Source organism: Zalophus californianus, chromosome 14 (genome assembly GCF_009762305.2).
Source record: "Zalophus californianus isolate mZalCal1 chromosome 14, mZalCal1.pri.v2, whole genome shotgun sequence".
Lineage (NCBI taxonomy): Eukaryota > Metazoa > Chordata > Mammalia > Carnivora > Otariidae > Zalophus > Zalophus californianus.
Genome location: NC_045608.1, coordinates 45,029,623 through 45,054,717, shown reverse-complemented (window position 1 = coordinate 45,054,717; position 25,095 = coordinate 45,029,623). Strand labels below are relative to the sequence as shown.

The window sequence follows — 25,095 nt, the reverse complement described above, 5'->3', positions numbered from 1 at the left end:
TTTAAAACCGTCAAAAGGCAAGGGCCTTAAAGAAAGGGAAGGACTAAGGAACTGTTTTAGACTGGAGAAAAATGGGAGAGAGAAATGATGACAGAACACATGCAGTTAAATATTAATAGGAGATTTGTGAGTTCTTTGTACTATTCTTGCAATTGCTCTGGAATTTTTAAATTATTTCAAAACAAACTATTTATATTATAAATGAGTCTCATCAGTATATCCTCAAGCAGGAATAGTGGATTCTTCATACCAATATTTCTTAATGAAACAAAAAAACACTTGTGTTACTATCTTAAAACTATTTCTAAAATCCAGAAACAGGACTTCACTGTACTTTGTCAAGAAAGAAAGAAAGAGAGAGAGAGAGAGGGAGAGAGGAAGGGAGGGAGGAAGAGAGAGAGAGAAAGAAACAAAAAGAGAAAGGAGAGAAAAAGAAAGAAAGAAAGAAAGAAAGAAAGAAAGAAAGAAAGAAAGAAAGAAAGAAAGAAAGAAAGAAAGAAAGAAAGAAAGAAAGAAAGAAAGAAGAAAGAAAAAAAAAGGAAGAAAGGAAGGAAGGAAGGAGAGGGAGGAAGGAAGGAAGGAAGGAAGGAAGGAAGGAAGGAAAGGGAGGCAGGTCCAATTAGGCTTTATTTCGGAAAAAGAAATAAGATCATTCTCTATGCATGTCAATAATGAATTGATTTTTTCTATCTATGCCTGGGAAGGCAAAACCTCTTTAAAGAGTCAGAAAGTTTTGCCTATCATCTGACTAAAGTTAAGATGCGGGGAAACTGCCTAATTGTTCTCAGTTAATTCATTTTTTTTTTTTTTTTGCTCTTGTTGTTTTTTAAAATATATAGTGTTGTTTTAAATTAGCAATAATAATAAAAGTGAACCTTTATTAAGTGCTTACTATATGAATGAAGTGTTCACGTAACTAACTTTCCTTACAGGAATTGTAGGGAAAATTAAAGGCAGAGATTGAACATCCCAAGAGCAGTATACTGTTGAGAGTATTCAACACCCTCCATGTGGTTTCTGTAGTTAGGTCCATCAGACTTTGTTGTTTTTCCTTCTGTGATAACAGAGAGATGGCGGATGGCACATTTTAAGAGTGACATGGGTAAATGCGAACACTTCCTGAGGAAGTGACGGGATGGTGAAGAGTCTGGGAAACGAGGTCTAGGAGCGCGAGTGCAAGGAAGTGAAGGTGTTTATACTAGAAAGAGGTGGCTTCAAGGAAACATAAGAACTGCTTTCAAATCCCAACAAAACTAGGCATGGAAAAGGGATTACATTATTCTGAGTAGTTCAAAAGGACAAACTCTAACCCATAAATGAAATTCATGTGATGTAAGATCTGGGACAAACAAAAAAGGAAAATGCACCAACGACTCAAGCTATCTGACACAGGGTGAGCTGCTGCCCTGCAAATACCAGGGCTCTGGAGGAATGATTCCTTAAATAAGTAAAAAATTATACCAGATGGTGTCCTATGGCTATTCCAAGTCTAAACTGCTATTATGACACATCTAAAATTACAATCGTTTTGATTCACGACACTTACTATTAAATACTGAAACACTTACTTTCCATATAAATCTCGGAAATATACCTATGGCGAGGTCAGTCTGCATGTACGTGATATTTATGAACTTCAACTACATAATAGACTGAGTGAGGATAAGAGGCTCTTAGTGAATTAATGATTCATCATTTGGCAAAGAATGGGACTTTTTATTTTTTTTAAGATTTTATTTATTTATTTGAGAGAAAGCACATGCACTAGAGTGGGGGAAGGGGCAGAGGGAGAGAGACAGACAGACTCCGTGCTGAGCCAGGAGCCCAATGTGGGTCTCCAACCCAGGACCCCAAGATCATGACCTGAGCCAAAGTCACATGCTTAACTGACTGAGCCACCCAGGCGCCTGAAGAATGGGCCTTTTTAAGGAAATAGAACTATATTTAAAGTCTATAAAATGTGTGTTCAGCCACATAGTATTTATTTCTTGTACATCCCTATTAAATATATATGTTTAAATGTATGTTTAAACATACATATGTGTATGATGTTAAGCATATGCGTGATGTTTAAACATATGTATGATATTAAACATGTACGGTGTTTAAACATACATATGTATATGATGTTAAATATACATTTAAACATATATGTTTAAATCACCATATCCATTCTTAAACCTTAGTTCTGCTCTCTACTGGGGATTTAAGAGCTCTCATAAAAGAGGTACTTTCGAGAAGGTGGGCACTGCTCAGGCAGGAGAGCCCCCATCCTCAGCCTCAGGAAAACCTGCACAGGACTGAACCCATCCATAGGGTAGCAATTCTGCTTCAGACCCAAAGCACAGGTCCCCCACCACACACACACATCCATGTTCTCCAGGGAGGTAGACATAACCTACACAGAGTAAGGGAGAAAAACTCAAAGGATTTAAGCGTGCCAAGAAGGGCGTTGTTTTTTGTTTTTCTTTTTTCCTTTATGAGTCAGCAGCAGTTTGAATACGTGCTTTGGCTTAACTCATTAGAATGCACCTCAGGACACAGCTGGTGGTGCCCCTGAGGAGGAAGCAGGACAAGGGTCCCCTGGGCGGGGGGTTGGTCATCTGCACATACATGTGTGATAATACTGATTAGAACTACACACACACACACACACACACACACACACACACACACACACACACACACACAGAGGCACATAAAAATTGGTGAAATCTGAATAAAACCTGTAACCTGGTCAACAGTTTAGTACAAGGTCCACCTCCTGGTCGTGATGTGGTACTGAAGTTATACAACCTGATACCTCTGGGGGAAGCTGGGGAAGGTCAGAGAGGGCTTGGTACTATTTGTGCAAGTTCTTGGGGGTCTATAATTATTTAAAAATAAAAAGTACCGGGACGCCTGGGTGGCTCCTGGGATCGAGTCCTGCATCGGGCTCCCTGCTCAGCGGGCAGCCTACCCCTCCTTCTGCCTGCCGCTCCCCCTGCTCGTGCTCTCTCTCTCTCTGTTAAATAAATAAAAATCTTTTTAAAAATAAGTAGGAAGTGGAAGAGGAGGAGGAAGAAGATGACCCTTTGGTTACTTGTCTCAAAGTTAGGGAAGAGGAAGGAAATACGAAAGGGAAAGGAAGGAAAACCCTGTAAGAACTGGACGGCCTCTTTCCTGGATCCCTTTGTTGCAAAAAGCCCCTAACTGGACTTCTTTCTCTAGTCTTGCCTCCTTTAATTCTATCTTTCTCTTGGCCATCTGATACGCTTCTTTAAAAAATCTGACTGAGTCTCTGTCAAGTTTGCCCATCGCTAACAGGGCGTCTTGCCTCCCACTGCTCTCCTCCATCCTCCCCGCCATGGCCTCGGCCATCCGAGGATACCTGCACACACCCCACCTTTTAACACCTCCTCTTGCTGGGCTCATGTCAGTGCCACTGCCCAGAACACCCTTTCCTTCCTCCATCTCGCTCTCCCTCCTCTTTCAAGTTGTCACCTCAGTACCCGAGATTCTGAGATGCCTATCCTCCCCTGTCCCAGGGTTGGGCTAAGTCTCCCCGCTTGGTGCTCTGCTTGTTTCTGTCCGGGGATATTCAGTGCTGTCTGGGCCCATCCACTCAGAGCAGGAGCCCACACAGTCGGAATGCAGGTAGGTGGGTCACAAGCACCGGGTCTGGCCGAACCAAACATTGAGGGAATTTCAGCACCTCTTCTTTATATCCCTGAATTCTCCACGTTGTTTTGCAGTGATATGTCTGTGTCTGGTGTCGCCCCCCCACCCCAAGACCACGCCCCAGATGGAGAGCTTCTGTGGATGCGTAGTGCCTGGCAGAGTGCCTGCTACAGGGTTGGTATGCAACAAATCTACGTTCAGCTTACCTGACCCAGAAGACAGACATCCTGGCCACATTTTGCTTCACATCCAAAACTAGGAGGCGAGGCAAGCATGCCTTCTCCCAAGAATGTAAAAAGGCAGTCAGAGAAATCCCGGCGCCCAGAATCAGTGGAGACCAAAGGGAGTGTGGGATGTAGCATCGGATTGAACCCGAGGGAACTGTGGAGGCTGAAATGGCACAGCTGGTGGCGTCTCCTGGCCGGGACGGGCAAGGTGGTCAGCACATGACTGTAACCACCCACACAGCCAAGGAGAGAGCACAGGACTGTAACCACCCACACAGCCAAGGAGAGGGCTCCTCGAAGATCAGGGAACCTGACCAGAGCACGGTTTTCCTGAACACCAAGAGAAAAGTGTCTCCCGTAACAGAATTTCATCCAACTTGGGAATATGCTGATGTAATGAAGAGTCAGGGCAGCAGAAAAGCACCGGCAATTAAGGTACAAAGCTGTATGTACTTTGAAAGCAGCATGCCCAGCAGCTGGCCTGGGTCAGATGTGGGACAACAATGGAAGAAGACCCAGATCAGCAAGGACATGTGGACAAGCCCGGGAGGGGGTTACATGAAGGAGAACCAGGCCTGTAAGAGTCAGCCAGTCTCTCACATTCCAGGGTGATGTCGAAGCCACATCCAGAGTCTCCTCAGAGCACCCCAGTTTCGTTTGGGTACTTCTCGATTTAGATTTCCAAACTTCTGAGTGGCAGACTCTCATCTAAGTACTGTAAAAGGAGAAATGATTTAAACTAGAGTGGAAGTAGTCATCTCAGTCTGATTTTAATGCCTTTTTTGTGTATCTTCCAGGCCTCCAGGCTCACGGACACTGGTTGCCCAATGGAGCTCTAACTTAGGAGATTCTAGAGACCCAGGCCTCATCTGACCTTGCAAAGACTCAGTGACCTGTCTGTAGTTTGCACTTGATGAAGTCTTTGAGTATATGTGACTCAGGAAGGTAGTTACTGAGGAAAAAGGGGGTAATCCAGCTCCTCGATGCTTTGAAAATGACCTGGGACTCGTATGTGTACAAGTATAAATTCTCTTGGGCCACCACAGCAAATCAGGCAGATCAAGCCTGCAACCCTTCAAAGACATTGCTCAGACTGCACCTTCTCCTTGAAGGCTGCCCTGGGCCTCCCTTGAGGGATGACTACTTCATTTGTACAATTAAATTCTGGAGAGGAAGGGTCTCAACCAGCAGGTATGGGTGTCCATCTCTCCTCTCCCTCTGTTACCCCAGCTCTTGAGGATGCTAACTCTGAGGAGGTGCATCCACACATTGTGTGCAGTGGAAAGTGGGAATAGAGAAGGATGCTCACGTTAACTGAGTACCTATTTTGTGGCAGACACTTCTCATAGACTATCTCATTTGGAACAAGGAAGAAAAGCCAGTAAGAAAGATAAATAACTCCCAAAAGATCTGTTTCAGTTCCATTTGGCTACTTTCATGGTCCATTATTTTCAAAATTCAGGGAGGCTCCATGTACAAAGAGCTCTGACCAGTATCATTGCCTCTGGCATGGAATCAGAAGAAGCAGGGGTTTTTGCATCTCTCAAGGAGCTTGTGAATGCCAATCTCACATCAAGTCAAAGAGGTGTTGCCCTGAGATCTCCAACTGTGGGAGTTGGGGAGTGCCTTAGTACAGGTCTGCTTTTCAAATATATTTACATTCCAAGGTAATGGATGGGCAGTATCTGAAAATTCGTCAGGGAAAATGTTATTTTTGGTAAATGCCAACCTCCTAACAAAAACACAGCTCTTTTTCCCTCTCACCCCTCAATAGCTAAAGAAGAAAAGGGGTGGGCAGTGAGGTGAGGACAGGGAGAAGAATCCCAGATTATTTTCCAACTGGGTTTTGTGCAGTAAATGGAATAATAATTAGCAAGGACGAGAGTGCTTACATAGGAGGAGCTAAGGAAAAAGTAGTTCTTCCAAGCAGGCCTATCTCTGGACCTAGTTTGTGATTCTAGGGCTAAGATTTAGAAGAACCCCCCTGATAGAGACTCTGGAAGACACTTGTGTGAAAACCCAATTGCCAGCCCACGCCTTACGCCCAGACAGTGAGGATTTGCTGAAGAGCACCTCAGAAGTCAGCCCCACACAGGAGGAAAGAAGAGCAGAGGAGTGGAGAAGTACCCCCTTGGACAAGGGCTTGAGGCGTACCTGAGCTCGGCTGCCTCCTGAGAGCCCAGAGGGCGTCTGTGTGGGTCTTGTCAGAGGCTTGCTGACTCAGAGAACATTAGACCTTAATGATTCCAGTGCCTTCATTTTACAAATAAGGACCCTGAGGCCTGAGAAAGTGATGTGCCCTGTCCAAAGGTTTAGAACAAGCTGGTGGCTGGCACTTGGTGTGTGGGGGACCTTTTCCCAAATTTAAAGCATCACTTTGGGCTAACCAATTTTTCTGATCCTGAGCATAGAGGCTACCATGGGTACTCTCTTGTACCAGAGGTCTACAAGTGGCCTGGCCCGTCTCCTGTCAAAAGTATCCCAAACAAGCAGAAAGAGAGTTAGGAGAGAAACACTCAACCTTGACCTTTTTTTTTTTTTTTTTTTTAGCAAAATGAAAAGAAAAACCAAATAAGCATCTTAGTGACTAACAATTTCTAACACGACTGTGTAAAGTATTTGTGGAGAGCTATTAGCAGAACCCTTTGGAAAGTTTTATATTGTTTTCCTAAAGGCCCACGTGCTGCCCAGCCCGGAGCTGACTGTGAGCTTGAAAGGCTTTGCCCTGACACTTTCCACTTCCTGCTCATCCTCCTGTTACCAGGATGTGAATGGGGCGCGGAGGATGACAGAAACTTCCTGCAGCCCCAGAGCTAAGACTGGGCTGACCCACGCTGGAGGAGGCTCTGTCCAGCGGAGCCCGGGAGGAGGAAATCTTGTTTCCTTTTCAATCACCCAAGAGGTGGTACAGAGGGATGTGTAGGAAGTCAGCTAATTGTGCTTAAGTCACCGTCTGTTTCTTAAACAGAGGATCCCAAATCCAGTTACCTTAGAGCTGAGACATGCAAGGAATGGAACACAAGTTTTTCTCAGCCGCTTGGAGAAGCAGCTGCATTTGGCTCAAGAAGGTCACAGGACGCTCCCAGCTTCGAAATCCAGAACAAGGCCGGTGAGTGCCTTGCCTTCCCATAACCAAAAACTAAGGGCTCCCCACTTCACTCTATGCACTGCCAAAAACAAGCAGGAATGAAAGCCCGGTTCTGAACGCTGCTGTACTATCACTCAAACAGGACCATGCACCGAGCTAGGGAGGGGGCCTAGGGAAGGAAGGCATTTGGGAACCATTGTTAGCCAGAGAAAATAAACACACACACTGTAAACATGTATAAATGGTCTGGGTAACTTAGTTGCCCAAGATCCTGTTGAGAACTTTTACTCATTACTCTTGTTATTGTTATTGTCAGAGACATTCCCTCCTACACATCCTTCCTTGCTCCTGGCAGGAGACACGTCTTGATCAAAAGCAAAGAATACTCACTCTCTCCTTCCAATTATGAAATAGGGGGTTGGTCGAGGGTGAGGGGGGCAAAGTACATTATCAGGGCAGTTTTTCATCACTGGCAAGGAATGGGGGTTTTTCTGGGCACTAGCTGAGCAGAATAACTTAATCCACATAGTGCCTTCCGAAAAGGAGATACACAGCCCATGATGTGGAAAGCTTTGAAGGGCAATTTAGGATTCTCTTTCAGAAAGAGGACATGGACGACATGCTTCCTATCAAACCCACAGGGAAAGGCTGCCATACACAGCCAGCCAGCCATATTCTCAGGTAGGAATTCACATGAAAGTCGATATAAACCAGGCAACCTGGAATGGGACTGCATTTGTGCCCCATTAAATCAGGGCTTCACCCACCCTTAATTTGCCATCACTGGACCCCTGAGATCCAGTGTGCAAGTTCATCCCTCAAGGCCCCGGGTCCAAATGCCACATCCTCTTCAAGGCCCTCCCTGGGTTCCCCCACCTGGTCGTCCTCGATCCCACAATACCTTCCTCCCCCTCTACAGAGAGAGCTTTGGCGGGCACGAAATAAGTACTAAATCGATGCTCACTTGATGGATTCCTAATCCAACAAACCAGTGAATAAGCAAAAGATGTCAGAATCATGGACACGTCTTGCAAAGTGAAAGCACAGCCTTCAATCTATAAATGCTTTGGGAACATTTATCCACTTCTGGGGAATACTTTTTAAAAAAAAAATAAAGATTGTACTCAGATTTAAATTTAAAAAATCACACTCAAAGCAAGGAAACGAATACTTGTAACTTGTTCTTCGAGTAGTGGCAGCAATGAACCCTTTGAGCCCTGAAGCCCCGGGTCCTGGGGAGAAATGGCGCACAGTGTTTCTGATCTAGTTGCTTCTGAGCTGAGGCCTAGCGCCCAGATACTGGAAAATGCTCTTCCATCTCACATGCAAAAGGAAAGAATTCGGGGCATTTTGATATTTGCCCATGGCCCTCCCACCACATCCTGCCCTCCGTCGCTGGAACCCCGTTGCCTTTATCAGGACCATCCCACACCAAGCGTTCTCCCTTGTTGAAGAAATGGCGAAGGTTTGGAGAGATGCCTTCCCTCCCTCTGACCCACCTCCTTTTCTGGTGCCAACTCCCATTCAGAGGAGAGTTACAAAGAATTGTTTGTGCAGGGAGTGGCTCGGCCTTCCCTTTCGGTCCCTGCACCACCCCCTCCTGTGTGCTTTACCGCCGAATTCCCAGCAGCTGGCTTTGTTGCTGCAACACATGGGAACTCTTTCTTAATGTGGTACAAAGGTGTCTGTAGGTATCCAACCATGGCACACTGCTGGCCACAGCTGGCTAAATGTGGTTTCAGAGACTTGTTTGTGCTCCTGTGTGACTAATACTTACCTACCCGCTGGCTGGCAGGAGACCTCTCTCCTACTCATCTGGCACTTGGAACACAATCCACTGGCTTCCCAGCCCCTGCCAAACTCATTCATAGCCCAGGCAGAGGGGCTGGGTTTGGGTGGACCTGAAGAGCAGGGCCTCCAGAGGTCCCAGGGACTCAGAGACACCGGGCATGTTCTTCCCTTGAAGGCTTACGCCCCCTCGGCCGACGGGGATAACTTATGGGTGGTGCGAGCACCACGTAGGGAGGAGGCAGGACGGCCTCTAGCTTCTCCTCTGGTTGAACAAGTCTGCCTATTTGCAAAATAAACCTGTATTTTAACAAAGAAAGCTAGGTTTAAATTAGTCAAGAACGTAAAGTGATAGGCAGCACCTGACAGGCTTTGGGGTCAAAAGAATTAGTAAATAAACAAATGAGTGAATGATTAGATGAAGGAATGGACTGATAAGGAAAGAGAGGAACAGGGAGGGCAAACAGTTCTCTGCATTCTAGGAATTTTCCCAACAGACCCCTCTCTATACCTGTAAAATGACTAATGAAAGGATTGCATAAAATCCGGTATGTCTGTGTTCTAAAATACAATATTATCTGGCTGTTTAAAAAAGGAAACATCTAGGGGCTCCTGGGTGGCTCAGTCGTTAAGCATCTGCCTTCGGCTCAGGTCATGGTCCCAGGGTCCTGGGATCGAGCCCCGCATCGGGGGCTCGATGGGGAAGTCTGCTTCTCCCTCTCCCACTCCCCCTGCTTCTGTCCCTTCTCTCGCCGTGTCTCTCTCTGTCAAATAAATAAATAAAATATTTTTTTTTAAGATTTTTATTTATTCATGAGAGACAGAGAGAGAGAGAGAGAGAGAGAGGCAGAGGGAGAAGCAGGCTCCCAAGGAGCAGGGAGCCCGATGCGGGACTCGATCCCAGGACCCTGGGACCATGACCTGAGCCGAAGGCAGACGCTTAACCATCTGAGCCACCCAGGCGCCCCTAAATAAATAAAATCTTAAAAAAAAAAAAAGGAAACATCTATATACATATGGATATGAAAAATAGCCAAGATCTACTTTGTGTGAAGAAAACAAAAGCTAAGGACAGACAGTCTGGATAGCAGGCTACTATTTGTGTGGGTAATTTTTTTTTTTAATATATGTTTGTAAATGCATAGGCTATCTCTGGAAGGACACAGCATCAGTAGTAATAGTGGTTGTGTCTGAAAGGAAAAATAGGTGGCTGGGGACCAGAGATTGGTGGAGACTTTCTTTCCACTGTGCACCCTTTTACATTTTTGAATTTATACCCTGTCCATATATTATCTATTCCAAAACATTAGTGAGTTTCTTTTTTTATTAGTAAAAACTAAAATTAAGATAGATTCATATCTATAGAAATAAACATATCGATCATATGTTTAAAAAGAAAAAAGAAGCATTATCAACAATAGCCAAATTATGGAAAGAGCCCAAATGTCCATCAACTGATGAATGGATAAAGAAAATGTGGAAAAAACACACACACACACACATACACACACACACACACACACACACACCCCACATTACTCAGCTATAAAAAAGAATGAAATCTTGTCATTTGTAACGATGTGGATGGAGCTAGAGAGTATTATGCTAAGTGAAGTAAGTCAGAGAAAGACAAATACCATATGATTTCACTCATATGTGGAATTTAAGAAATAAAACAAATGGGGGGCTGGGCAGGGAAGAGAGGCAAACCAGAAAACAGACTCTTAACTATAGAGAGCAAACTGAGGGTTTCTGGAGGGGAGGTAGGCAGGGGGATGGGTTAAATGGGTGATGAGCTTTAAGGAGGGCACTTGTGATGAGCACTGGGTGTTGTACGTAAATGATGAGTCACTAAATTCCACGCCTGAAACTAACGTTACAGTGTATGTTAACTAACTGGAATTTAAATAAAAACTGGAAAAAAATAAAGTGATAAAAGAAGTCACACAAAATATATACAGTATGATACTACTTACAGTTTTAAAAATACTCTGAGTATAGGAGCACCTGGGTGGCTCAGTCAGTTAGGCGTCCGACTCCTGATTTCAGCTCAGATCATGATATTGGGGTCATGAGATCTAGCCCCAAGATCGGCTCTGCGCTTAGCTCTAAGTCTGCCTGTCCCCCTCTCTCCCTCTGCACCTCCCTCTGCTCACACGCCCTCTCATGCGCTAATAAATAAAATCTTAAAAAAAAAAAAAAACCTCTGAGTATACATGTATACATACACACATGTATGTGAAGACATTTAAAAAGTTATGGGAGGGGAATGGAGAAGGAGCTTTCACTTTTTATGCTGTGTATTTCTGTATTATTTAAAAGCTGTATTCAGTAACTTAAAATATAAATTTAAAAATGAGGCAGCTCGGGACGCTTTAGCTCAGGTCATGATCTCAGGATCGTTAAGACTGATCCCCAAGCGGGACTCCACACTCCATGGGGAGTCTGCTGAAGATTCTCTCTCCCTCTCCCTCTGCCCCTCTGCACACCACCCCCCAACTCACATTCTCTCTCAAATAAATAAATAAATAAATAAATATGAGATAGCCCTATATGTGCTGGTCAGTTATCCTCTCTAAGGTACAGTGTTAGGTAAAAAAGGAACAAAGTAGTATATATACTATACAACCATTTGTATGGGGAATTTGCATGTGAATGTAGAGGCTCTGAAAGGCTGTATGTGGGATTGGCACCAACTGTTCCCTCTTGGGAGGGGAAACGGGTGGCTAAGAAACAGATAAATGGGGACTACACCTTTGCATAGTGTATAATTTGCATATTTTGTAATTTTGTGCCATATGTACATGCTACCTGGTATTCTAGTCCAATTTTTTATTACTTTAATTTTTAAATATAGGGCTTCCTTATTAGGCTAGATTATGTCAATAATAAGATTAAAGCCTAGGGGCACCTGGTTGGCTCAGTCAGTTAAGCGTCTGGCTCAGGTCAGGATCTCAAGGTCGTGAGATCAAGCCCGCACTGGGCTCCATGCTGAGCATGGAGTCAGCTTAAGATTCTCTCCCTCTACTCCTCCCCTCCATCCAGCACATGCTCTTTCTCTTGCTAACTTGGAAAATCAAATGGCATTTCCTTCAACACCCATACACAATTCCCATTCTAGAATACTCTGTCTCCTTGAGAGCTGGTGCTCCAAAGGCACCCATGAAAACACCCCCTCAAAAGACCAAAGCACAGCTCAATTCCCTCAGTGGTCAGCATTCTTGTGATACCCAGCCTAGAGACCCCATGCTGCATAAAACAATACTAAGAGAAGACTAAAATCAAACTATCTCAACAAATACTGGCTCTGAGCAAATTATTCTAATCATTAAGAACTGTTTGTCAAGTGCCTACTATGTACATGGGCTGGTAGCTCACACCCCCATTTGTCTCTTAAATGTGTCCGGATCATAGACATTGAGGCCCACTTTTTTAAAAATCAGATTAATACAATTTAATCCTCCCTTCTTCAGACCATGGGTAGCAGGCAGAGTCCGTCTGTCAAAATTTCCAGAAATTTTATGCGTAGGTCCACACCTGACCTAGCTACATAGCTCCTAAAATAATTGCTCTAAAATATCCCTAAAATTTGCCCAAATGTTCAGGAGTCCCAGAGGAAGGTCCCTTCTGTTCCTGTTGTGCCCACCCCAAACCAAGCCCTGGGGGGTCAGCTGCTGCTCAGTCTCTTCCCTGGTCTCTTCACCCCTCCCAGCAATTCCCTCTTCTTCCCTCCGGGCGCCACTGACAAACAGAGTGATTCACAGTTCACTCCAGATACCTCACATTTCTGCCTGGATCAGTCCCACTGGCAGAATGTCTGCCCCTCTCTGCCAGTGTAAGGCCTAAAAGCCCTGGTAACTTCCTTTTTCTAACCACCGGTCCTAGCCGGCTCTCTTCTCCCACACTATCATCCTTCAGTGATACTGACCACTGCTTTGGCAATTCATTGTGCACTACCCTGGGACAAACGACCCTTCTCTTATTGTCAATTCCACGACTCGTGTGTGCTGGGAATAATTACAAGGAGAAGGATATAGGCCCTAGGAGAGGGGAGAAAGAAGTGGGCTGGCAGGACAGAAGTCAGAGTTTGGCAGTACAGCCTGGCAAAGAAATGGGAACCTGGTCAGATGCCCCAGGGCCTTTTCACCACCTTCTATGATGGGAAGAACCCTGGAGATGAGAGGGATAGGGCAGCTTTGACTCCAGGGATCCTTCTGGGCCTGGGCAGCAGTCCACAACCCAAGTGCTGGAGTGGGGTCTAGTGGCAGAAATGTTGGTGCTCCAGGTGACCCTCACTTCCCTCCCTCCTTCCACCTTCACTACAATGTGCTTTCAATCCCACAGCAGCGCCATCTCCCCCCCCCCCCCCCCCCCCCCCCCCCCGCCTCTTCCCTAGAGGACCACCCCTCAGGCTACTGGAACCACTTTACCCAACTAGTAGAAAGCCAGACGGCCTGGGACTTCTTCCTCCAGGGACCCACAGGTGCTGGGATAATTCTGAGGCATAGTTTGCAGATGCAGAGTCAGGCCAAACTACCCCCTGAGGGGCTTCTGAAACCACGCCCTTTCCTGGAGGACCTCAGCTTCCCCATCCTGCTTCTCTCCTGCTCCTTCACCTGTCTCTCCAGGGAGCAAGCCCTTGATAAATCACGTGCCTTCTCTAAGGGCCTGCTTCTGGGGAGCATGACCTACGACAGGCAAGGTGGGGGCTGCAGGAACGCCCTTTGGCACACAGAGAAAGGAAGCAACATGGTTTTGTTTTGTTTTGTTTTTTAATTTCCTAAAATATCCAAGTTCTTTTGTGCGTTGGGAGTAGTAGCAACATGAGGAGAGAGAAGCTTAGAGGATGGTGCTTGACCTCCCTGGTACTTACATCTCATTGACTCAGTGACTGTGAGCAATCAAGGTCAAGAGCCTGGTGTTCGACTTTATTCACAATCATAACCTTCACTGGACTCTCCCATGTGCCAAGCACTGTGCTAAGACTAAGCCCATTCTCTCTCTCTTTTTTCATTCCTCAGACCAACCCTATATAATAGTACCCCCATGTAATAGATGAGACTGTGAAAAATGAAGTACTCGTCCCAAGTGCCAGGCAGACATCAGGCCTGCCTTCCTATGTTCTGTGTATGTTCAACCGTCACACTCACTGGGATCCTCATGGGCCAGCCGGGCCTTAAGATCATAACTGCTCAAAGCTCTTTACTGATGGCTCTGAATTGGGAGCGCACTGAAAAGAACAAGAACTAGCCCTCAAAACAAGCAGACTGCAAGGTGAAATCACCAATTTTCCTAAAATCAAAAGCAATCTCTTTGGGGAAGAAGGGTTTAAAAACAGTTTTGTTTTAAAACACTCTTAAAAAGGGCACAGGTAGAAAATAGGCCTGAGGTCTCCGTGGCTGATGTGATTTCAACTTAGTAACTTTAGTTTCCACATCTCCCCTAGTTCTAGATGAGTTTTACCTTCTTTCCCTCCACCCTCCCAATAGGCCAGGTAAAAATTTTTATAGAAACGTTCCTTGTACGCTTATAAAAAGAAAGAAAGGGGTGGGGGGGACACTGAGCTTTTCTGGCTGTCAGGAAACGGTATCTACTTTTTAAAACCAAACTCAAAACATTGTCAGTCATATTAAGAAACAGTTCCGCACACTACCACATGTGAAATTCTTATTAAAGTAGATTAAAATGCATCCCTTCGTTTGCTTTGTTTATTGGAGAGTAGTTTCATGCACTAGCTTATTAGGTGTTATTAACATAGTTTAAACGTTTTTTTTTTTTAAGATTTATTTATTTATTTATTTGAGAGAGACAGATAAAGAGAAAGAGAGGGAGAGGAGCAGGGAGCCCGATGTGGGGCTCGATCCCAGGACCCTGAGGTCATGACCTGAACCGAAGGCAGATGCTTAACCAACTGAGCCCCCCCCCGGGCACCCCTATTCACATAGTTTAAACAACAGCACAGCATCATTATCAAAATACTGAGCACTGTTCATCTAAAAGAAAAGAAAAAAAAGAAGGCTCCTCTTTATTTAGCAAGCTTGCTGCCCTTCTTACATAGCTTTGTTTGGGGCTCAAATTGTAGGTCTATCAAATAGGACTGAGGCCCTCTCTTCCCTGCACAGAAACAGAAGGAACCACGCAACCAGCGGCTGAGGAGCAGTGGAAGTCGGCGGGGGGCAGGGCTGGGGGGAAGAAGGCAGCGGTGTGCCCAGGGAGTAGCAGTGACAAAGAAGGGACACTGCGGAGGTGGTGGCATGCCCAGTGGCCAAGCTGGAGGCCAGAAGGGAAAAATGGCGGACCAACAGAAGCAGTTCCCCAAAGAGGCATTTGGAACAGTCAAGAGATTGATGATATACAAGGGGGTTGAACAAATAAGTATATTGGGGCCCACAGGAGCCTATTTCTCATCATCAGAGAAGGAATCTACATACATTGAAAGGGAGAAGACCAGAAAGAAAACTGAGGTATTGGATTAGAATTAGATGTATCAGTGTGCACTCATTTTATAATACAAGTACAGAAACAGATATGTGTGTGTATGTGTCTGCGTATGAACCAGATCGTCCATTAAAAGGAACCAGAGCACCATCCTCCATTGAAAGGAACCAGAGAGCTCCCTGGAGAAATGGCTGGTTCCTGGACTGGGGCAAGGAGCTTGGAACACGTTGTGCCAGAAAATAAGGAAAAGATGGGGCGCCTGGGTGGCTCAGTCGGTTGAGCATCCAATTCTTGATTTTGGCTCAGGTCAGGATCTTAGGGTCCCAGTGTCGGGCTCCTCCCTGAGCCTGGAGTCTGCTTAAAAGATTCTCTCTCTCCCCCCTCTGCCCCTCCCCTCCACCCCCTGGCTCACACTCTCTCTGCTTGCTCTCTCTCTCTCTCTAAAAAAAAAGAAGAAAGTAAAGAAAAGCTAAAAGAATGAATGACAGAGACATGACAGGAGCCAGTTTGAAGACGTTCCCACTGGTCAAATGTCACTTTGAGCATCAAAAATAACTAATGATAATAGTCCCTTAAATAATGGAAATCCATGCATCTCTTCATATATGTATACAGAGCAAATAAATGGAGAAGGGAACATTCTGCTTACAGTAGAATGTCAGTAGTAGGCAGAATTAATGTTAAACCCAGAAAACCATTATTCAACAACCATCATAGTGGTGGTTGATTCAGAAGGGAGTCATCCGTGGAGACAGGCTGGTGAGAACAGGCTATTGTGGTCTCCTCCCCAAATCCTTATCAGTTATGAAGGGAAAAACGGGAATTTATGGTGGAGAAACCAAGTGATGGAGAATAACATCTCCAGTGGTTAGATAGCTGGCAACTTCTCAATGCACAGCATCATTTCTAGAGGATTCCTGCCAAGAATGCATGGCCTGAGTCTGGGCGTGAAGACATATCAGACAGACCCAGGGTTTGGCCATCTTACAAAATGAAAAGCTAGTACTTTTTCCACTCGAGATCCTGAAAGATAGGGAAAGACCAAAGAACCATTCCGAATCAAAAGAGACTGGAGAGGCTTGGCCACTAATAGCCACATATGACCTTGAATTGTACCCTGGACAAGAAAGAAAGAAGTGACATGGTGGGAACAGTTGGCAATATGTAAATGGAGTCTGTGGAGGACATGCTAATGTGTGAAAGTAACCTGCATGGTTGTGTACCGTTTATACAGGAGAGTGTCCTTGCTTCGGGGAAATACATACCTGCATAATTAGGAATGATGAGCGGTCTGTCAGCAACTTGTTCTCCAGCAGTTCCGAAAAAGACTATGTATTCCTTATTTATATATGTACAATATGTACAACCACACTATATATATGAAGAGAGAGAGAGGGCAAGAGAAAGAACCTGAAAATATAAAATATTAATAAATGGGTATCCTGGGGGAAATGGATAAACAAGATTTCTTTCTACTGTTCTTGCAACTTCTACAAGTTTAAAATTATTTTAAAATAAATTATTAAAAAAAAAAATGGGATCCAGGCAAAACTTGAGGTGACCAGGAAAGGAATCAGAACAGTGAATGGGAGAGCAAATGAAATGAGAAGTAAAGAGAAGAAAGCAATAAAGCAATTTATTATTCTCTCCCCCAAATGCATTGGAAACTATCTGCAATATAGCTCCAGCTGGTTTCCTCATACATCAAACCTGATTCTATATATGAATATTGTGCAGGAGGACAAGCCGGGGCTTTGCTGCCAGACAGATCTGGATGCAGACACTACTTAGAGCCCCGTGTTTGTGGGCACATTATCGACCTTCTGAGACTCAGTTTCCTCAGGTGTAAAATGGAGGGAATCACACATTATCTCACAGATTGTTATGAAGATTGGGGGAAATCATTTACAGACAACCACAGAGATCATCCAGAAGTAGACGATGCGGGGTCAGTGGTTGAAGACAAGTTCTCACGGAGAGCCCACTATCATTTGGGGCTTACAATGCACATCGGTGACTTTTTTGAATACTGAAAGCTCAACTTCCATTCCTGAGTCTGTCGCTTAACAGTTTGTGTTTAAACAAAATGAAGCAATCCAAAAACTGCTGCAATTAGGGATCAGGGCTGTTGTCGACAGAGAACGGTATCAAAGGGGCCTCAGACACATTTATGATGCTGATACCCAGTGAGACACCCACTGTTTAAACAAATTCGTAACATGCTGCATATTATTTATTGACCCTGTGCTTGGCAGAAGGTGCAAGGCAAAATTGCCTCCATCCACTTCTGAAACTAGTATGCATCAGTCACAGTGCCTCTGTTACACCTTGAAATTTATTATGTTGCAGAAAAATGTCCAACCTTGCGATAGGCTTTCAGTATTGACCGATGTTGACTTACGGGCTTTCTTGACTTGTGAGCCCCTCAGATCCCATCTTGGGGAACCACAGAGATTGTAGCCAGTGATGGGTCCAGAATTTCCAGTCAGGAGAAGATGAGGTTAAAAGGAGAGAGACGTAGGGAACTTGTCTCTTTTTTTGTTTGTTTTTTTAAGATTTTATTTATTTAAGGGAGAAAGAGAGAGAGCGCGCATAAGCAGGGGGAGCGGCAGGCAGAGGGAGAGGGAGAAGCAGACTCTCTGCCGAGCAGGGACCCCGGTGCGGGGCTGGATCCCAGGACCCTGGGATCATGACCTGAGCCGGAGGCAGACGCTTAACTGACTGAGCCGCCCAGGCGTCCTGGGAACTTGTGTTGAAGGGTGTTTTTATGGCAAGCACACCTTTGAGACAAGCTTAAGAAAAATAGCAAATTTCCTTTAGAATTTCATACCAAATTGAAAAATAACCATTGTCCAGATCAAAAGACACCATTAAGGCCACTGTCTATGATCCTGGTTGCTGGCTAGCTGTAGCAGGGGCTGACGGGGACAAAGGAAGGGGACAAATAACACCTTTGGCTCAGCCCCCATCCTCAGTCCAGTACCTGGCACATAGCAGCCTGTAATGCTAGCTGACTCCTGTCTTGTCAGCTGAATTTTAGAAACTTCTAGACTCAGCTCTCCATCAGTGACAAGGCAGAGTCAGTCACGATGCCTTCATTGCGCTATCAGGTGTGACTCTGTCTATCCTGAGATTCTATACTTTCAGGTATCCTATACTTTCAGGTATCCTGAGATTCTTACATGCAAAAGTGGGAGACAAGACAGAGAGATGTGAGAAATAAAGGCAAATGTAACCCAAAGAAGGTATATAACTAATCACAGCTGTGTAGTGCAGGGAGGAGCGGGCCACAGGCATGACTGCGGAGACAGGACCAGCCGGGATTCATGTGGGAGAAGTGTGGGGTGGGGGAAAGTCAGCGGATCCAGTGCTCATTGTTGCTTGCAGCTAATTGAAAACAAAGGGAAAGGTAAATGTTATTTCAGATCCTCTCACCGAGATAGATGATTAAAGTGGCCATGAAGAGCCCTCTCAATTTTTTTTTAATTGATGACACCACCTGTCCAAGGAGTCTACATGGCTGAGCCACCCCCAATTTCCCAGGTTCAGCCTTCATTCTTTCCAGGGACTGCTAATAGCCTCAACTTGCCTGTCTGTGAATTCTCTTTCCACCCCAAACAGGCTTTTGGAGGTTTAGGCAAGAAGCCCTGATGGCCAGGCCACCCCTAATGGCTACTCTGCATCCACATTTCCGGTCTGTGGTTGCAGGACCAGGTGCCTTGTGGGAGTCATGAGCCCTCAGGGAGCAGCCTCTCAGGAGCCACAGTTGGTCCCCCAAGGACCTCTGAGTCCGTGGACGCGCTTCTCGAAAAGAACAAACATGTCTGAGCTCAGAATATTCTCTCCTATCCATAGAAGCCATCGTGTAGATCTGAAACACTTAACGAACTGATCATTAATCACGAGGAACAGGCTTTGTGGGCTGGACTCCCGTACAAACACTCAGCTGCCATTAACTTGTATTGCAGATGTCGATATGCAAGAACACTGGTTCTGAATACCAGGAATGTGTCTCTCTCAGATTGGAGGCCGATGAGGTGAAAAGAGAGATTTATGCAATGCAAGCTATCTCTCTCTTCTCTTTCTTCCTTAGACTTTTCTCTATCTTGAGTAAAGTTCGGTTTTCAGAAGATCAATCCCGGTTGTAAACACGGTCTTTAAAACCTTTGCACTACTTTCCTGCAGAATTTATGATTTGTTTACATTTGAGACAAGGAGCAGCAACAGGGGTAATCCTGAAGCCTTTGGTAGACTACGCGAAAGAAAAAAGGGAATGCGGGACACATGAGTAAAAATACTTCCTTGTTCCAGCCATGATTTGTGGGTGCACAATTCTCCCAAAGAGAGAGGTCATGCCCTAAGGAAATTGGTCCAACCAGCCCTTTGTAACCATTAAAATAAGCCCCTCAGAGCTTAAGAGAAAATTCCAGAAATCCACAGATTTCAGGATTTGGAAAATGCATAAGAGAAAATTTAAGGCAGGTGCCTCGGTGGCGATTTGGGGTGTTGCTGGCATGACTGCCTCCTGGGAATTAAAGAACGCTGACCAGCATGGTGTGGAACTGGCCAGGCCACACACTGGACACCTGGAATGAGAATCTTCCAAACAGAAACCCAGTCATGAACTGTCCTTGTGGTGGGAACAAAAGTCAGAGGCCAAAGAGAATGGCTGAGTAGGAATCAAATAACCCAAGGTTTTTTCAACATAAATCACAGAAGATTTAAATTCCTCCCTCATACTTACAGAACTCTTGGTCATCTCCGTAACAGAAGTTTTAATATAAATGAATGGATAAAGGAGGGAAATTAAAAGACCTCAGGTCTAGTGAAGGCTAGAACCTTCTACATACTCATACCTACTGGGTACATGACCTCCAGCAAATAACACACCCGGCCCCGAGCTTCTCCCCAGTGATATGGGAACACTAGCACTTCCCCCTCAAGAGTTAAAATGAGGATAAGATAGTGCACGAAAGATAAATACAGAAAAGTGCTATGAAAAGGTAATCCTGGGGCGCCTGGGTGGCTCAGTCGGTTAAACGCCTGCCTTCGGCTCAGGTCATGATCCCAAAATCCCGGGATCGAGCCCGAGTCAGGCTCCCTCCTCAGTGGGGAATCTTCGAGTCTGCTTATCCCTCTCTGTCTCCCTCTGCCCCTCCCACTGCTCATCCTCTCTTTCTCTCAAATAAATAAATAAAATCTTTAAAAAAAGTTAATCCTATAACATATAAAATGTTTATCACCAATAATGGAAATAATGGCTGTGATAAATACTTTTGAAATAAACTAACGGGGGCACCTGAGGGGTGCAATTGGTTAGGCATCTGACTCTTGGTTTCAGCTCAGGTCGTGCTCTCAGGGTAGTGAGGTGGAGCCTGTCGTCAGGCTCTGCACTCAGCACGGCGTCTGCTTGAGATTCTTCCTCCCTCTCCCTGCCCCTCCTGCTTGTGTTCTCTCTCTCTCAAATAAATAAATCTTTAAAAAAAAAAAAAGGCGGGGGGAGAAACTATCAGATCCTACTCTAGAGTGAATGGGTGTTAGAAAGGGAAATGTTCTCCTCTTCTTAGCAGGTCTCCACAGTGAAGGCACCCAGGAGGGTAACTGCAGCTTCCACAGGTCAACCTCAGCCCACAAGGAGCACTGTGAGACTTCTTTCTTCAGAAGGAGTGTTGGGGTTATGGCCGGGAGCAGGCATCTTAGCAGGGGAGAGTCAGTGGGGTGGGCTCAGAAAAATCGGGCCATTTCACGTACTATCTCTGAAATTGGGGGATAGTTCTTTGTTCCCTTTGGACCTCCAAGTGTTAGGTCTAAAATAAACCATAGGGGGGCGCCTGGGTGGCTCAGTCGTTAAGCATCTGCCTTCAGCTCAGGTCATGGTCCCAGGGTCCTGGGATCGAGCCCCTCGTCAGGCTCCCTGCTCCGAGGGAAGTCTGCTTCTCCCTCTCCCACTCCCCCTGCTCGTGTTCCCTCTCTCGCTGTCTCTCTCTCTCTGTCAAATAAATAAATAAAATCTTAAAAAAAAATTTTAATAAAATAAAATAAACCATAGGTTTCCTACATCTTTTCCAGTACAAAATTCCTTTGATTCTCTATCAGGTAATAAGCAGATAAATTTGAAAATAATAAATAGGTGGAGTGCCTGGGTGGCTCATTCGGTAGAGCCTCTGACTCTTGTTCTCAGTCAGGGTCACAAGTTCAAGCCCCACACTGGGTGTGGAGCCTGCTAAAAAATAATAATAATAATAATAATAAAATAATAATAATAAATAGTTGACTTCAGGATAGTTTTTTTTTATTGCAAGTCATATGTTAAGTAACAAAAGGGATTACACAGATCTATTGTGAATCAACATCAGGCAAGAATTAACTTGGGTTTTGTTGAAAAGATTTTTTTAGTTACTTTATAACTCGTATCTCCACTAGGCTTGTCAGCCTTTCTTACAGGCTACACTTTCAGTGTGCTGTTTAAAAGACAAGATTAAAAATCTTTAATCATTGATTTAAGGAATTTGAGTAATACTGTTTGGTTTTTTACCAGGCATCTTAAATATTTAAGAGAGAATGTGTCAATATTTGGACTAAATGAAAGAAAGATGCAGGAATACATGCGCCCTGTTGGTTATTGAGATGTTTCCCATTGTAGAAAAGGAGTAGATTTTGTTGCCAGCCTTAAGCTGCCTTGCTGTCAAGCAAGAAGAAACAGAGTGGGAAACAATCTGGATTCGCCTATGTTCTATCTTTGTTAAGGCATCTTTGAGTCTGCTAACATATGTTACATACAGTAAATTAGATTAGATCATGTAAGTTTGGAGGCAGCTGGTTGCTTAATGGCTTTAGCTTGTATCGTATCACTCTTAAACACAAAGGAGAATGTGAGAAATAGTAAACAATAAAGCTCTATAATAATAGAGCACTCATTTTGATATTTGATCTATAGCATGCCAAACTTCCAAATAACTGAAATTTCCAAGCAAACCTGAAAAGATTATAAATGACTTCCGAAACGTTTTCTGGAAAGCCACATCATTCATTCACAAGTGCATGCATTTATTCATGCTTAATAAACCATGTGCTGGGCTCTGCAAGGTCCCTGCTAGGTGACAGGGGTCGGCCACTCCATCCCACCAACTTTCTCTCAGCACTTCAGTGAATGAGAATTTGTTGGCATGCATCGTGTTTTAGGAAAGCAGTGTAGTGGGTGAATTCTCATGTGTTCTGTGCAGATTCTCTCACGTGGCGGGGGAAATAAGTAAGATAAAGGCAAACAAGCTGTTGACTGCCCCCCAAGAATATGAAAAGTTAGTCAGTGAGGGCAGGCGGGGAAAGAATGCTAACAATGGAAAACTCTCACTTTCTAGCCCCCAAAGACAACCTTGTGTATTTCTTTTAGTAAAACATGTTCCCCACAATAGAATGAGGGGTTTTGTCTGCCTAGGGCACTTCTAGAAAAATATGTGATATGTTCACTTACGAGATGTTCAAATTTTGTTGAATGTTGATAAAACACGGCTATTAAAAAAGTACAATTAGAGCATGGTCTTGGAACTTGATTTATTAACACAAGGCCCCAAGCTCACCCACAGATTCATCAGATGTTACAGCTACAAGGATCTTACAGCTAACGCACTGGAGGCCAAGCTCACTATAGTGACTACGGCAAGAGCACTGAACAGGGAGTCATGATACTGAGTCTCTGCCATTTAGCTGGAGGGCCCTCTATAAACCCCTCCAGAAAGGAAGGAGGCAGTGCGGTATTTTGGTCAGGACTATGGGCTCAGAGTGAATTCAGGATTCACGATGACTAATGATTGGCCTGAAGTTTCTAATGATTGAGCCTTAGTTTCTCATCTGTAAAATGAGGATAGTAATAATACCTACCACACTGGACTGTTGTAAGAATAAATGAGGGAAGGCGTGTAATCCCACTGGCCCTGAGAAACCAAGAAAAGAAAGACAATTCTCTGCATACAGATATGTTGTACTGTACGTGCAACCCAAGCCTGCTCAAGGAAATTTTGTATCACTTGCACACCACAAAAAAATCATCACCATCCTCAGAAGCCATTAGGTGCATCTGAGAGACGTCAGGGCCAATTTCTGGGGATGGAAGGGACCCTCTACTGGGCTCACAGCCATTGCTTCTCCCTTGGAGGACAGAAGCCAGGAGACTGAGGTCTGGGGAGGATGGGACAGTGTCTCAGTCTCCCCAGCTCTCCCTATTACAGAAACCTGTTTGGGGGGAAAGATGACCCCAAAAAGTGACAAAAAGGCAAACTGGAGATTAAGAGCATAATTGCAGGATATTCCTAAACTCCAACACTAAAGCAAAAGGATTATTGAGTAACAAACTGTATGTAGCATTTTGGAGAAGGGCTCATAGGGTTTCACAGGAGGAAGAGTTTTCATTGCACCCGCCAGGAGCAACTTTCAAAGTCTTCATTAGGCATTTCTCTGCAACCTTCTCATCTGCCACTCCCCTCCACCACCCCGAGCATTTCTGGATCTGCTTCTACCCAAGGAAATTCCTGGTCCTGCATGGCTCCTCTCTATGTTAGATTTTTCCTTTTCCAAACCCCCAACTTTAAATTCTTTATGCCTCCACTGTCTAGAGCTGATCAGCCCCCACTACTTCACAGTCCAAACCTGGCATATTTCCAAAGGCAGCACCAGCAAGATGGCATCCATCTAATGACATCCAGCATTATTAGAAGGCAGCTGTGGTTACAGATGTTAGAGTGTATTTCCCCCAATACAGCCTAACGCATTGCTTGGATCCCATAGTGAATATACATGTTGGTCAACCCAGCATCCATCTGACCTCTTTTCAACTGAATGTGTATTCCCCTTCTAGTACCTACCCTCCCCTTCATGCAGTCCAATGCTTTCATGGAAGCTGACCTTTACCCCAGCTCCAGTGGTGAACCCTGAAGAATCTAAGCCAATTAGACTATTCCCATCACCTTTGCCAAATTTCTTGATTCAGGGATGGCTGTGTAACTCATTAGGGCCAATGAGAAGTGACAGGGGACTTTCTGAGTTTCTGAGAATGGAATTTCCTTGCTCTTCTGAGCAAGCTATGGGATGCCAGCGCTCTCCCACTGGACAGAGCCATCCTACAGCCCAAGATGAAGCAGCCTTGGGGTTGGCAAAGGGAAATGACTCACAGAACCTGGGTCTTAGCTAATGTTTTTAAGCCTCTGGACCTCTAGCTTAACACCAGTCCACCTCTGATGTCTGGTTACCTGACTAGCTACTCATTTAAGCCAGCTCCAGCTGAGGTTTTTGTGTCCTGCAGTCAAAAGCATTCTAACTGAGATAGGCCCCATTGTTTCTTATGTACTGATCTTAAAATCCAACTAGACCACAAATTCTTGAAGGACAGAGACTTAGATTTCTTTTGTATTTCCCGCAGTCCTTGGGACAACATGGCAGGAGTTTGAGTTTCAACAATGGGCTGGTTTGTTATGTAAGATCCTTTAAGTAAGGTCCTTGGTTTTTGGACATTAACTCTGAAATATAAGAATTCAGATTCCTATCAATAAACAATTATTACACTTGATCTTAGCCAAAAGGCCGAGAAGTGATGCTATCAATAAACAATTATTAATGAAAATAATGGCTTTGGATAGTTTGGAATTTTAACCACATGGGAGTCATAATTATAAATTACAACTCAGCCTGAGGGAATTCAAACATTCTTCTCCATCTCGTCCTCCATATTCCTAAGAATTGACTTCTATACAGGCAGCATCTAGTCAAACCCCCAAATCTGTAGAGAGTCTCGGTGGTTTTTAATAAATGTGTTCATGAATTTGGAAGCATAGATTTTTTTGAACATATTAACAAACTTTGAAGAAATAAGCCTTTCGGGCGCCTGGGTGGCTCAGTTGGTTA

At 44.6% G+C, this 25,095-nt stretch overlaps 1 pseudogene; it reads right to left on the bottom strand.

Annotated features, from left to right (window-relative positions):
- Positions 1 to 24,637: 24,637 nt before the first annotated feature.
- On the bottom strand, positions 24,638 to 24,786 carry LOC113913431 (annotated as a pseudogene).
- Between the last annotated feature and the right edge of the window lie 309 nt (positions 24,787 to 25,095).